Source organism: Euleptes europaea, chromosome 9 (assembly GCF_029931775.1).
Source record: "Euleptes europaea isolate rEulEur1 chromosome 9, rEulEur1.hap1, whole genome shotgun sequence".
In the NCBI taxonomy this organism is placed as follows: Eukaryota; Metazoa; Chordata; class Lepidosauria; order Squamata; family Sphaerodactylidae; genus Euleptes; species Euleptes europaea.
Genome location: NC_079320.1, coordinates 33,166,940 through 33,182,879, shown reverse-complemented (window position 1 = coordinate 33,182,879; position 15,940 = coordinate 33,166,940). Strand labels below are relative to the sequence as shown.

At 44.0% G+C, this 15,940-nt stretch overlaps 1 protein-coding gene across 1 annotated transcript in view; it reads left to right on the top strand.

Annotated features, from left to right (window-relative positions):
- ANKRD50 (ankyrin repeat domain containing 50) overlaps positions 1 to 15,940 on the top strand; it is a 52,599-nt gene that overhangs the window by 16,686 nt on the left and 19,973 nt on the right. The gene's annotated exons all lie outside the window — the stretch shown is intronic.

The following is a 15,940-nucleotide window of genomic DNA, read 5'->3' as shown; positions in this document are numbered from 1 at the left end:
GGAAACATCTTGTGCTTACCTGGTGCTGGTTGCTAAGCAGCATACTCTGGTGGTGAGAGACTATTTTTGTCAGGACCACAGCACAAACATTATGCAGCAGTTATTTATTTATTTGTTTTATTTTTAGTCTGCCTTTTTTACTTAGATTCAAGGTAATGTACTCAAATAGCATGATAGATCTAATAAGCAATTCAATAGGGCTAGGATTACAAAAGTTGGAAACAGTGCAAAAAATAGCAGACATGATATGTCAAGTGATGTAATAAATGGAATTAAAAAAGTACAAAACAATGAAGTGAGAGCAGGATAATACATACAGCAAATAGTATTATATATCACACACAGTTGCATAGACTAGTCATATTCTCTTTATAAAAGTTCCTTCCTGAACCATTATACTCTTGCCCTATTACCTTTATAAAAATGTTCTCCTGAACAACTCTATTTTTGTGGTAGCCTCCTGACCCCCTCAACAGAACCACAGCAGAGAATGCATGTATATGGGCAGCTGTCGTTCTTACTCAATTGCAGAGTGGCACCTTCAGAAGGCTTTCTCAGATGAGTGAGACTGTCACAGCAGAGCATAGCACTGGAGGCTGTCCTGTAGATATGATAGATTTTACACCAGAGTCACCATGCCGCCTTAAAACAATCTTTTATTTCTAACCTTATATTTATTGTATCTCTGTGGTGATATGCCTTTGTCATTTAGAAAAGAAGCAGATAAATCCCTTATCCCTTATTGTTGTTCTGATCAAAACTGGGAACGCTTCCAGTGTCTTTAAAGAGAGGTTGAAGTTTAAAAAAAAAAGTGAGATCTGGTCAAAGATCTCCCATAACCCTGTCTTCATGTTATAGTGAATACTCATACATGCTTCATGCACTTGTATGGAAGAGAATTACTCAACACACATGTAAAGACCAATCAAGTGTACACTTGTACATGGCTTACACATGCATTTATTGTAACTTGTGAACAGGGCTAATGTCATTTTGGTTCTGAAGGTCAAGATGGTCTTTTTCTAGCCACCATTAATGGGTTGACGAAAAACAATCTAGAATGCTTTCTAGATAAAATTGTAGCATTTTAAAATTGATTTCAGTAGTATTGTAGTTTAACTTATTCTAGATAGTGCCTATAATTTTACTGTATTCAAGAGGCCAGCCTTCTGTGTCAAGGAAGAGATCTCCATTAAGCAGTCACTAGCATAAAATCTCTGTATAAAGATGTGGTGATTGTAGTGGAATAGTACTTAATGTATGCCGCCTAATTGTAAGATGTCATAAATTGTGAAATAGATGTTCTTAATATTGTTGGTGTGATTTAGAGTTTAGCTGTGTCCGTTTTTCAAAGACCTACTACTACTTACTAGATGGCTAGGGAAAGGATGCATAAGAAAGAAGCAGTGTGTTTAGAATGACATTTGAGAAACTGTAGAACATTCAAAAATCAAAACTAGTGTAGACAAGGATGTAAAAGCACTAGGATGAACTTGTGTCAGATTTTGAGTATATGTACAGTTAGAATAGTAATTGCTTGTCTCTGTTTTTTCAGATACATTTTTTTCTTAAAAGTATGATGGAATGATGGGGGATATTTAGGAAAAATGATTATACCACACTCTAATTAAACTATACAGTACCATTTTATATTGAGAGGGGAGTGATGTTTTCTTTCTAGAAACCACTGAGTGACATAAGAATCCAAACCAATCTTTTTTTTAATTTGTGCATCTACTATTTCTATGGCACAAAGCCTATCATTTCCCTGAGCCAATGTTAGAGAAATACCTTCATTAGGGTAAACCACAGAAGGTTACAAAATAGAGTGCAAGCTTTTGATTTGAGGCTTGAAACTCATAAATTCACCTACAACTTCATTTTAATTGTTCCTGATTAAAGTGTCTGGGGGGGGAGTTTTTCCAATTAATCAACATAGTTGCATGCAAATTCTGTTGCATTTCCCTTAGTAGTTGATATAAAAGTGTTTTAAAATACAGTACAAGTTCAAACCAATGTACAACACCTTATAAAAGCTCAAGAGGCCTTGCTCTGGTCCATTGGTGCTCAGCCTTTTTTGAACCTGTGGACACCTTTGAATTTTAGAGATTGGGTGGTGAGTGCCACTCCAGAATGGCTGCCGTAGGAGGAGGAACCAAACACAATACCTCCCTCCTCATTTTGCAAAAGATTTGCAGGAGGGAAATAAAAGAAATGAAATAACGCACAGGGGAAGGAAAGGAGAAAGAGCAGTGGGAAATAAAAAAGAAGGAAAGCCAGAAGAGAAGTCTGGATGCTTACCAATCCTCCTCATCCTTCAGTTGAGTGGCTGCAGCTGTTACATCCATGGGAAAAAATTCTCATTTGAATGAGAGCCGTCACTAACAAGCCCTGCCTTGCAAAGGCCCCACCCACTTTCTGAACAGCTTGGCAGGTGCCAGGGGAAGTATTGCTGGGTACCACGGTGCCCATAAGCCCCACGTTGGGGAACCCTGGTCTAGTCAGTGCCTGGTTGGGAGACCTACCTGTGTAAACTGGATTGGGTTCCATGTTGGATAGTGAAAGTTCGGCAGAAATGGATATGCACAGAATATGAAGAAAACACTATATTATATTCTTGCAAAAAGGGAAAGAGTGCATAGTGTGTGTGTGTGTGTGTGTGTGTGTGTCAAGTTGATTCAAATTTCAGTCCCTGAAACTGTAGTTGTGATGTTAAAAGGCCCTGTGATGCATAGGAATCTCAACAATAGCTAATTCCAGGACCATGTCTTCTTTTTTTAAAAAAACCTTCATCTTTCTTTTTAATGTTTTTTTGTGATTTTATGTATGTGCAAGTTTAAAAAGTAGCCTACTTTATTCAGGAATTGACCAAAAAGCCCATAGCTTTTTTGTTTACCAATACAACTAAAGAGTTTACCATTACAACTAAAGATTTTTTAACTGTCTCTTTTCCCATAGCACTCTTGCTTTTGCTGAACATATCAACTAGGAAAGATGGGTATTTCCAACATAGGTCCTAGAAATTGTTTTAACTCTAGCTCAAGGTAGCAGGGAGAATTTTTTTGTAGTTTAGGTGTGGATACTTTCCCAAAAAATTAGTCATTTTAGTATGTTGTAGCAAAGTTTTAGTTTAGCAGTGTTGTGCCTCATGAGTGGAAGTGAATAACTAAAGGTAATGTTTGATTTAAAGAAAAAAATTAGAGTGCACATTACCTTAAATGGAAACAAGTTCCATAAGCTGTGATTTTGCAGTTTAGGGAGCATGTCAAAATAGAGTTCATTTCTATAGTAATACTGACTGTTTTATTATAGATTGCAGACATTTGAATGCTTGGAGGACTTGAGCTTAACATATACATGATCTGTAAAATGATAAAACAACGATAGCAATGTCTGAAGCAGACTGTAGCAAAGGCAGATTTGTGTAAGGAGTTTGTAACACTGGAAGTGTAGATGCTGAGGTTTCATAATTATTGCTGTTTTTTTCTCCAGGTATGAAACATGCTGGATTGGCATTATTTATTATGGACATTAAAATGGAAATGTGTAATTGCTGATAAGCGCAGAGTGGTACATGTTGGGATGTGTGAGAGACATCCATTGTTCCATTTCACAATTGTTTGGGATGCTGATTTTGTCGTTACCATTGAAGAAGATTGCAGTGATTAGCTTCTCATATTGCCACTGTCAAAAAGACATGGTTGTGTATATAGAGAAAAGTTGTATGTAAATAGAAGGTTGTACATGTAATATATTGGATAGACAATTAGTGCCTTTAAAATCTTATGTTCGTACCTTTTTACACTTTTCAGCTTAACTTTTTTCAAATAATATACTGCAACTAAAAAACCTAAAAGTAGAATCCATCTTGGGGCACAGATTTCTTAATACACATTCATATCTGTCTTGGTTAAGGAGATAATTTCCATCCAAAATATGAAGACCTAGTACACAAAATAGACCTTTCTCCTCCGAGGCAAGGGCATCTTAGGATTGGGTGTTTTCCCGCTGCTTCCAGGAGGCAGGATCAAAGGAAACTTCCTGTCTCCTTGGCGGGAAGACCGCCCACTATCCTCAGTTTTTGTCCTGCCTTGTTCCGGAGAGCAGCGACCTCCTTTAGCTCTAGCTTATTTAGTTAAAAAAAAAAAAAAACCTTCCCTTTGTGCCTGTTTGTCCTCGTTTTGTCTCCCCGTTTTTCTAGTCTCCCCCCCGCTTGTTTTTTCGTTCCCCCCTCCTTCCCGCTAGGGCGGATTAGCGAGGGACTAAAAGAAGCCGGCCACACATCCAAGATGGCCGACGTTACAACGGAGAGGGAGGACGGCCTCCTCTCCGTCGAGGATTTTCAAGCTGGCGGGCTGGTCCACCGCCCAAGCCCCCTCCAATGACCGCATCGGCGGATCATCGGAAAGGGAGGCAGCCGCGGCAACGCTCTCGGGCGAGGAAGGGGAGCCCGCGCCTTCAAAGAAAAAGGCACGAAAAACCGCGCCGAAGGGGGCGCCGCTCCCGGGCGCACAGAAAAGGAAGAGGCGCTCCAACAAGCAGAAGGTCGGCTCTTCCAAGCTCGCTCCATCGTCCGCCAGAAAGACGACCCCAGTTCAGCCTGCTACCTTGGTGCAGCCTTTGAACCTCGCCGGATTACCGGTAGGAGGGCTCCAGGCGGGAGGTGGCAACCCCCCCCCTTTGAGTGCTGGGAGTGAGGGGCGGACCTTTTCTAGTGAGGAGGCTAGTGACCTGGTCAACCTGGCCTTACAGAGGCAATGGCAAGCCTTCCAAGCCTTTCAAATGAGGCTTCCCCCCTCCTTCCCCTGGGTAGTGCAGCAAGCTTCCCCACACTCTTCTTCCTCCTACCCTGCTAGCACTGATAGAAAGGATCCAGGTCCTGGCCCTTCTACCTCTGCTAAGTGGCCCACTAAGGCGGCCAAGAAGGCCACAGTTCAGTCCACAGTGCTTCAAGACGAGGACCCTTCCTCAGAGGAGGATCAGTCCTCGGATCCAGGGGAACGCAAGGAAGGTGAATACGACTCAGACGAAGACATCCCCCCTCCAGATGAGCAACAGCCACGGCTGTTTTCTGGGGAGGAATTTCAGAGTCTATTAGCTAAGGCCCTACTGGCACTGGAACTCATTGAGGATCAGGAAGCCTTAGAGGATCCTTCCCCAAAACGCAAGCGGGGAGTGCAGGAGTGCTTTCCTAGGAAAAGGCCCCAGACTAACACGGTACCATTTCCAGAATTTTTTCTGCAAGCAGTTACAGATGAATGGGACAACCCCACTTCAGGGAAACCAATTCCTAGTGGGGTTAAAAAGAATTACAACCTAGCACCTCATGCAATGAGCCTTCTCAAGGTCCCCCTGATGGAGGCTCCTATTGACCTTCAAAACCCCGGCCTAGTTCCTGAGGATGGAGCTGGTTCCATCAAAGACCAACTAGACAGGAAAGCAGAATCACTGACCAGGAAGGCTCATGAGGCTGCTGCCATGGCGATCCAAGCAAACGCAACTACTTCCATCTTTGCCAGAGCTTCTTACCTCTGGATAAAGAAACTTATCCAGCTGGTTCCTCAGGAGAACCAACGTGTGGTTGCTGGCCTGGATAGGGTACTTAAGGCAACTTCGTTAATGGCTGATGCTTCCTTGGATGCTATCTCCTTCTCAGCCAAATCCATGGCTTCTGTCACCTCAGTCAGAAGAGCACTATGGCTCAGAGCTTGGCCTGCTGACTTCAAGGCCAAGTCTACATTGATGGCCTATCCGATCCAAGAGGGGAGGTTATTTGGAGAGAAGTTGGATAAAATCTAGGGACAAAAGACACGTGATGCCTAAGCAATTGAGAAAGGACAATCGCCCATCTGGATACCAGTCCTTTCATGCCCCCAGAGCTCCCTTCAGATACAGATCAGAGTCCAGGAAAGGGTCTTGGAGCAACAATAGTTCCAACTCCCGAACCTTTCGTAAGGGCGGCAGATTCCTTAGGCAAGGCCAGCAAACCCGGTCAGATAAATCCGACAAGTTTGCTAAACCTAACCCCCAATGACTCCAGCTCCCTCCCCATCGGCGGAAGACTGCAAGTGTTCGCAACAAGGTGGCAACAATCGAACCCCGACAACTGGACCATGCCAATTGTTTCCAGGGGCTACCTCCTGGAATTTTCTACCCCACCTCCAGATCGCTTCATTCCTTCCCCACTTCCAGCAAACAAGAAGAAACATCAAAGAACTCTTCAGGCCATTTTCCATCTCCAACAACTGGCAGCCATAGAGATGGTCCCAAATCAAGAATGGTTTCAGGGAGTGTATTCCATCTTTTTTACAGTTCCCAAAGCAAATGGGGACTGGAGGGCAATTTTGGATTTGAAGTTTGTCAACCGCAGGATCCTGAAGAAGCGTTTTCGGATGGAAACAATGCGTTCCATTGTGGAATCCCTCTTACCAGAAACCTACATGACGGCGCTGGACCTAAAAGAAGCCTACCTTCACATCCCTACCCATCCCATTCACAGACGATTCCTCCGCTTTACCTATGGCCAGGAACACTACCAGTTCCGGGCACTCCCTTTTGGTCTTTCCTCAGCGCCCCGAGTCTTCTCCAAGATCCTCATCACCATCATGGCAACCCTCAGACAGGAATCTATCCAAGTACACCCTTACTTGGACGACATCCTGATCTGCGCACAATCTCGACACCAGTCCCTGGCGCATACCGCGAGAGTGGCACAGATCCTACAGGAGCACGGATACGTCCTCAACTTGGAGAAGAGCTCCCTGGAACCCTCCCAGAACATCATCCACCTCGGAGTCCACATAAACTCAACTACCAACAGCCTTTCCCTACCAAGGAAAAGAATCCACAAGATAATCACCCTAGCCAGACCTACTATACTGAACAGAAGATCCAGTCTAAAGGCACTAGCAAAACTCATGGGTCACATGGTCTCGTGCATAAACATCATTCCATGGGCAAGATTCCACCTTCGCCCACTCCAGTGGCTGCTCCGGCCCTTTCAAAGACACATCACCCGCAAGACACACAAACTAATCCAAGTGCCAGTCTCTGTGAAACACAGCCTCCAATGGTGGACCAACCCATCCAACCTGGGCAAGGCTCTGAAGTACCTCCACAACGATCCGCTGCAAGTCTTCACGGACGCCAGTTTAGAAGGTTGGGGAGCGACCCTCAATTCCAAGGTAGCGCAAGGTCGTTGGTCACCACAGGAAAAGGGGCTCCACATCAACCTCCTGGAGCTTCGGGCGGTTCGGCTGGCCTTGCGGGCGTTCTCAAAGGACATTCAACACCATCACGTCCTCGTGCGCTCGGACAACATGACCACGAAGGCGTATATCCACAAGCAGGGAGGGACCAGGTCCTCGGCCCTTCACCAGGAGACGTCCCTGATTTTCAAGTGGGCACAGGCCAACGTGCAATCATTAAAGGCGGAGCACATCAGCGGAGTCCTGAACACACAAGCGGACTGGCTAAGTCGACAGACAGTGGAAGAGGGAGAGTGGTCCTTAGACCAGATGACCTACCAGGCCATCACAGTCAGGTTCGGTCAACCCGTAATAGATCTCTTCGCGTCTGCCTCCAACCACAAGACCCCTCGGTTCTTTTCCAGGTACTTCCACCCAAGGGCAGAGGGAACAGATGCTCTTCTCCTCCCCTGGCCCCAGGGACTGCTTTTCGCCTTCCCACCGATTCCAATTCTTCCCAAGGTCCTGCGCAAGATTCGACAGGAGAGGGCCACAGTTCTTCTAGTGGCCCCCTTTTGGCCACGCAGACCCTGGTTTGCGACACTCCGCAACCTCTCCATTCAGGAGCCCTGGAGGATCCCAACCTCTCCAACCATGCTTCAGCAGGGCCCTCTGGCTCATCCAAAGCCCCAGTGGTTCTGCTTGACCGCTTGGCTCTTGAGCGCTCAAGACTCCTAGCTTGCGGATACTCACAAGAGGTGGTGGCTACCATCCTAGAAGCTCGCAAGCCATCGATGCGACGAATATATACTGCATCCTGGAAGGCCTTCGTCAGATGGGGACAGAGAAAGAAAGTGAACCCCTTAAATCCAAGATATTGGAATTTCTACAGGAGGGCGTAAGGCTAAAATTATCAGCCTCAACTCTCAAGCGTCAGATCGCAGCCATCTCTACAGTCGTTCCTTCTGTAGAGGGCGTTCCCACCTCTCAACACAGGGACATCTCTGCCTTCCTGAAAGGTGTCACACACATGCGCCTGCCGACCATCCACCGCTTCCCCACCTGGAAGCTGAACCTAGTCTTAAAGGCTCTCACCTCAGCCCCATTAGAGCCTCTGCGGAAGATACCCCTTCAGTTCCTTCGGATGAAGGTACTATTTTTAACGGCTATCACCTCGGCCCGCAGAGTTTCTGAACTCAGAGCCCTCTCAATCCACAAGGGCCTGTGCACCTTCCATAAGGATAAGGTCGTCCTACGGTTGGATCCAGCATTCCTTCCAAAAGTAAACTCCTCCTTCCACAGAGCCCAAGACATTTCCCTTCCATCATTCTGCCCGAAACCTTCTTGTCAAGCCGAGAAATCATGGCACACCCTGGACCTTCGCAGGGCTATCCACATCTACATCGATAGAACAGAAGAGTTCCGAAAGTCTGACTCGATGTTCATCAATATCTTCAACCCCAACAAGGGGTTAAGAATGTCGTCCTCCTCCATAAGCTACACTCTGCGTAGGTGCATCATAGAAGCCTACAAAGCTGCTAAGGTTACTCCTCCAGAAGGAATCACTGCTCACTCCCTTCGCAGTTCGGCGACCTCAGCGGCGTTCAACCGACAGGCCCCTGTTGACAAAATTTGCCGTGCGGCCACCTGGTCTTCTATTAACACATTCATCAAGCACTACAGAATTAACACCTGGTCTTCTGCTCAGGCAGCCTTCGGACGCAGGGTCCTTCAACACGTGCTGGAACAGAACTGACCCACCCTCTCTGGGAGCTCTAGAAGGTCCCAATCCTAAGATGCCCTTGCCTCGGAGGAGAAGGATGCCTTGGTTCTTACCGTGAAGGCTCTTTCTCTTCCGAGGCGAAGGGCATCTGGCCCACCCGGATGGAATATCTACTCACTTGCAGACCAGGTTGCTCCTGATTCCATTGTCTAATAGATCAAGAAATGCATGACGCTCACTCGGCCAACACCTGATTTGTTCGCTCTCAAGCAGTGCGTATGGACTTGTAGTTCTCAAGTTTTTTTCGCCCGTTTGGCGGCCCAGTTACCAATTAACCCTCCGGGGTCATTTAGGTTCACTGTTCAATGTTTTTAACACTCCTGTTTCCTTCCTTACATGTGTACTGTTCTCAGCCTTGTTTAGCAATTCTCTAGGAGCTAGGCAAACAGGTAACTGAGGATAGTGGGCGGTCTTCCTGCCAAGGAGACAGGAAGTTTCCTTTGGTCCTGCCTCCTGGAAGCAGCGGGAAAACACCCAATCCTAAGATGCCCTTCACCTCGGAAGAGAAAGAGCCTTCACGGTAAGAACCAAGGCATCCCTTGCAAACACTTGTAATAGCTGATCATGGGCAAAGCTGGTACTTGATTGCTAAATAACTGCTGTTGTCCCTGCATTCAAGAAAGGAAATAAATGACCCAGATAATTACAAATTTGTTAGTCTTTACCAGAAACTGAGGCCTCGGGATAATCATTAAAGAAAATTCACAGTGGGTAGCCGTATTAGTCTGTCTGCAGTAGTAGAAAAGGGCAAGAGTCCAGTAGCACCTTAAAGACTAACAAAAATATTTTCTGGTAGGGTATGAGCTTTCGTGAGCCACAGCTCACTTCTTCAGATACAGCTAGAATGTGAATCCATCTGTCTTTAAGTAGAGGAGAGTGAATTCAGACAAGCATTAGTATGTAAATGTTAACAGTATGTAAATGTGAATAGCTGGCGTGATGGGATTAGGTGTGGTATGCAGAAGAGTCTGTGATGTCCAGGGGAGAGATGGGTGTGGAGAAATCAGCATTGGTAATGAGCCATGAATGCAAGGTCTTTATTCAGCCCAGGTAAATGCATTGACTTTAGTTTGAATATCAACTGTAAATCAGTTGATATTCAAACTAAAGTCAATGCATTTATCTGGGCTGAATGAAGACCTTGCATTCATGGCTCATTACCAATGCTGATTTCTCCACACCCATCTCTCCCCTGGACATCACAGACTCTTCTGCATACCTCACCCATCACGCCTGCTATTCACATTTACATACTGTTAACATTTGCATACTAATGCTTGTCTGAATTCACTCTCCTCTACTTACAGCTAGAATGTGAATCCATCTGTCTTTATCTGAGGAAGTGAGCTGTGGCTCACGAAAGCTCATACCCTACAAGAAAATATTTTTGTTAGTCTTTAAGGTGCTACTGGACTCTTGCCCTTTTCTACCATTAAAGAAAAGACAGAAGACTGTAACAAAAGAAGTAAGGCAGCATGAAAGTTAGTTCATGTGTTCTTTCTGTGACTTCTTTTTAAGAAGATTTAACTTCTTGAACAAATACATTTTGTTGGATTTGATTTTGATGTTCAGTGAAGGAATAGTGCAAAGTGAGAAATTACGATTGCTAAAAGGTAAAGGTTCAAATAGATAAATTAGCTATAAGTCCTTTGAGATATGCTGATGACACTACATTATTGGCAGAAAACAGTGAAGATTTGAAATGACTACTGCTGAAAGTTAAAAGAGAAAGTGCCAAAGCAGGACTACAGCTGAACATCAAGAAAACAAAAGTAATGACTACAGGATAATTACACAACTTTAAGATTGACAATGAGGAAATTGAAATTGTTCAAGATTTTCTATTCCTTGGCTCCACCATCAACCAAAAGGAAGATTGCAGCCAAGAAATCAGAAGGAGATTGAGACTGGGAAGGGCAGCCATGAAGGAGCTGGAAAAGATTTTGAAGTGTAAGGATGTGTCACTGGCCACCAAGACTAGATTAATTCATGCCATCATATTCCCTATTACTATGTATGGGTGTGAAAGCTGGACAGTGAAGAAAGCTGATAGGAGGAAAATAGATTCCTTTGAAATGTGTTGTTGGAGGAGAGTGTTACGGATTCCATGGACTGCCCAAAAAACATCAGTGGGTTATAGGTCAAATCAAGCCTGAACTAACCCTAGAAGCTAAAATGACTAAACTGAGGCTATCGTATTTTGGTCACATCATGAGACGACAAGAGTCACTGGAAAAGACAGTCATGCTAGGAAAAGTTGAGGGCAGCAGGAAAAGAGGAAGACCCAACAAGAGATGGATTGACTCAATAAAGGAAGCCACCGCCTTCAGTTTGCAAGATATGAGCAAGGCTGTCAAAGATAGGACATTTTGGAGGACTTTCATTCATAGGGTCATCATGAGTAGGAAGCGACTTGACGGCACTTAACACACACACACATAAGTCCTTGACTCTATATCATTCTATATTTTATTATTGACATTGGTATAGAAAATAGGATGCTACTGATATCTGCAGATGAGCCTGTTAATAGTCGTTAATGTAAAGAGATTGTTAGTGTACAGAGATTGGAAAATAGCTGGATGCTTGGAATGATCTCATGAAGTAGTGTAATGGTAATGGAATGTAACTCAGTAGTGGCAAAGTAGAAGGTTATTATTTTGGGAACTAAAACATATTTGTATTTGTCCCAACACTGGAGAATTGAGAATACAAAAGAAACGTAGGGATAGAATGTGTATGGAATGGTGACCATACCACCAGTCTGAGGCTGCCAAGGAAGAAATGGGAGTTTCTTTGATATTATTGGGCACAGCAGTTCTAGTAGGTAACTAGTAACTTCTCAGTTATAAGTACTTAAATTAATTTGGCATCTTTCAAGTTGATAGATGATATATCTACTAGAAAACAGGGGGATTGGGGCCAATTTATTGGCAGTATTGTTACTTAAAACTTATTATGAAGAATTATTATGACCTTTCTGGAAGTTTTTGCCTGTAGAAGTCTTTGTTTTTCTGTTGTTTGTTGTCTCTTTTTATATATCTCAAGGAGAATTTTTTCTACTGCAAGAGTGCATCTTCATCACATGAGAGCCTTCTCAGTTTTGTGTGACGTGTTCCTTGTTTGTTGTATGGTGTAGGTTCAAAAAGGAAAATAATCGAGTATGCAGAGGCATGTATAAATCTTGTGAATCTGAACTTTCCAACCCTTGATCCTGCATGCTCATTGTGATCTTAGTTAAAAAACTTTGTCTTTAGTGAAAATATTTGTGAATTCAAAAACTGTTGCTGGAAAAATTAGGAACTACATGGGGAGGTACAAGTTTGCAGTTCAACCTCAATTGTCCTCTGGTGCAGCCATGAGAATTTTATCACAAATTGTTGTACAAGTATGAATGTGGGTAGATAAACACATGGCTCAGTTGCTTCTCCAAAACTTCCCAGCTTGCTGTATCATTAGACCATGCTCTGTGCAGACTTTACCCCTGTGAAGCCTTGGTGGGTTCTCACAGAGGCGTCCTTACAAATGTTTAGCTCCATAAATTTAGAAAGGAACAAATCTATGACATATTTAAATAATGTATTATTTAACATTTGGAGGCTTTCCTGATAAATGCATTAGGGTTGATTCAGGGGAAGGGCGTCGGTGAGTGCCTGGAGAGAATTTCCAACAGGATGGGTAGTTAAAGAAAATGGAACAAACTAGGAATGTAGATGCTAGGTTTCAAAGCACTGAGTTTTCAAAGCACAGCTAATTTTGGAAGTAAGCCAGTGTTGTATGGAGATGCAGAGCTCCCAGATGCTCTCTGAAATCCATTCATTGTTATGCTACAAATCCATTTCCCACTTGAAAGTATGGTTGGCATCTTATTTGTAGCTCCTCTTTTTCTTTTGGTAGTGATCATGATTATTTAATTACTAAAAGTGTTGTCAGCTACCGTATATACTCATGTATAAGCCGACCCGCGTATAAGCCGAGGTGCCTAATTTTACCCCCAAAATGGGGAAAAATTAGGCACCCGTGTATAAGCCGAGGGTCGGCTTACACAATGCCCCTGCCCCAGGTCGCCCGCCCTCCCGGCCTCCCGGGCCCTCCAGACCCACCCCGACCCCAGTGCCACCCCCTCCCGGGCACTCCACACCCACCCTGACCCCAGCGCCACCCTAGGGGGGAGGGAGAAGAGCCCCTGAACCCCTTACTCACCGGGAAGACGAGGCCCGCTGATCAGCTGGAGGTGGCGGCAGGGAAGGCACGCAGGCCGGAGGCGGCAGCGGGGCCCTGCCTGAGCGCAGGCAGGCCCTGCAGGCCTCTCCCAGGCCGCAGAGAAGGCGTGGGGGGGGCGGGGCCTGCCTGCACTCAGGCAGGCCCTGCAGGCCTCTCCCAGGCCGCAGAGAAGGCGTGCGGGATGGCGGCGGCAGCGGCGGTAAGTTCCCCCCTCCCTCTATCCCTCCACCCTCCTCCCTCCTCCCCCCTCCCCTCGCCTACCGTATTGACCCGCGTATAAGCCGAGTTGGCTTTTTTCAGCCCTTTTTTTTGGGCTGAAAAACTCGGCTTATACGCGAGTATATACGATATTTTCCAATGCCTTGTCTTGAGGAAGATTGGGACTTCTCAAGAGATATGAAACATACTTGATGCAAGAGGTGGAGAGCCTCAGCTTATTCTTGCTTGGAACCAAGATAACATTTTGAAAATAAAGGGATTATTTCTTAGGCATGGCTGTTTCATTGCAAGAACAGTTGCCTTCTTGAAGAATCTGCTGAATAGGCCTGAGGTCATGATGCAGTTGTGAGTTAGCAAATGGCTTTCTGGATGCACTGAAATAAAGACTTAAAGGAGCTGTTTTACTGTGCAATTTTCTCCTGTTGTAACGCATAATGCTCTAACCTTGGGGACTTGATGGTTACTGGAATGCATTCATTTTTTCGGATGGAATTCAATTTGTGTTTAAAAATCTAAATCACAAGTCACTGACAAGGTTTAATTGTGCCAAACGTGAATTGTGGTGATCTTGCATGGAATGTTTTTGACAGCTAGTGAACTTTGATTTTGGAATTGCAAAAATCCTCCAGTACTTCAAAGATTAGATATGATAAATAGACACCTTTTTTACTTCAGTATGCATCTGTAGTTTCTTATACTGAAGGGGGAAAGTATTTCTTTTATGATGAATTGAACATATGAAGTGTAAAAAATGTCATTATAGTAGAGCAATATTTTGGAAGTTGATCTGATTGGTCATTTGAGTAGTTAGTAGTTAGTGAATCATGTCTCATATGATGACAATGCAAGTCACATTGAAGAAACTTTTGCACTTAATTGTAATAATATAGCATTATAGCCTGAGATTTCCTTTGAAATGTGGTGTTGGAGGAGAGTGTTACGGATTCCATGGACTGCCAAAAAAACAAATCAGTGGGTTATAGATCAAATCAAGCCTGAACTGACCCTAGAAGCTAAAATGACTAAACTGAGGCTATCGTATTTTGGTCACATCATGAGACGACAAGAGTCACTGGAAAAGACAGTCATGCTAAGCAAAGTTGAGGGCAGCAGGAAAAGAGGAAGACCCAACAAGAGATGGACTGACTCAATAAAGGAAGCCACAACCCTCAATTTGCAAGATCTGAGCAAGGCTGTCAAAGATAGGACATTTTGGAGGACTTTCATTCATAGGGTCGCCATGAGTCGGAAGCGACTTGACGGCACTTAACACACACACACGTAGTCTGAGTATCCCAGTAGCCAGGCTTGGATAATCAGCAGTTTGCATAAGTGATTATTTAGTAGGGAAGAATTAATTTATCCAAAATTCCAGCTTATCTCATGAACCTTTCTCGTATTTGGCAAAGCACACTTGTTTAATGCATTAATTGCACATGTTTTGTTTTTTGTAGACCTTATTACTTTTATGAGGCTTTAAAATTAATATTCAGAGGGAATTGGCAAGTGGCTCAGAGGTAGAACATCTGCTTTGCTCATCAAAAGTCCCAAGTTCAGTCTTCTGGCATCTCCAGTTTAAAAGGACTGGGTAGTAGGTGTTGTAGAAGACCTTCTTGATCTGAGACTCTAGAGAAACAGTGCCTGTCAGAGAGGGTAATACTGATCAAGATTGGCAATTGATCTGACTAATTTAAGGTAGCTTCATGTGATGTTTTCCTAAGGTAAAATTATCATATCCGAGGATGTATATAATAAGGCACTTTGTAACTTGAGCTTCAATACTCAAAAAAGTGAATTCCTAAAGGGAGGTTCACCTTTCTAAACTCATTGAAGTCAGTGGGTTAGAAGGGTACCATCCAGTTTGGAGTTTTGGACTTTTGGACTGAGCCACCTTAAAACCATCTCTCTATACATGTTTGTGTGCTGTATAAGCACATACTGTATTGTGCTCTGCATATAATAAACGAGTTGTCAGCAGACTGACAATACCGTACCTGAGCAAAGCATTTTCTGAAAAGTACAGTGAACTTCTCCATATTCCCTGTGCACCAATGATGGTCTTCTGGTTGGCACCTAGTAGTAGTTCCCCAATTTAAAGTGACCTGCTTGCTGTCTACTGGCAACCATTTCTTTCCTTCTACCTTGTAGAAAGGGCTCCCTTTGGATGAGGGAGAGCGCTGTCCTTAGAAGGGTTTTTTGGAGGCAGTGTGAGGCCATTTTATTTATGAGGGTGTTTAAGCTGCAGGCATTTTCTTTGTGAGGATTTAAATGGTGTTTTACTATATTTTGTCTGTTTTTAATTTTTGGAACTTTAAGCCACCTTGAGCCACATAGGAAAGGCAGGGACTAAATATTTGATTAGCTCAATACATAACTGGCAATTTCAAATGAGCTAGTGTCCTGAATTTCTCTTCCCTCTCCCCCTCTTCTCTCCCTCTCTCTGTAAGCAGTTTTGCATGAATGGCCTGTACCAATTCAATGTATGAATATATATGTATATATATATATATATACGCATATTTATGTC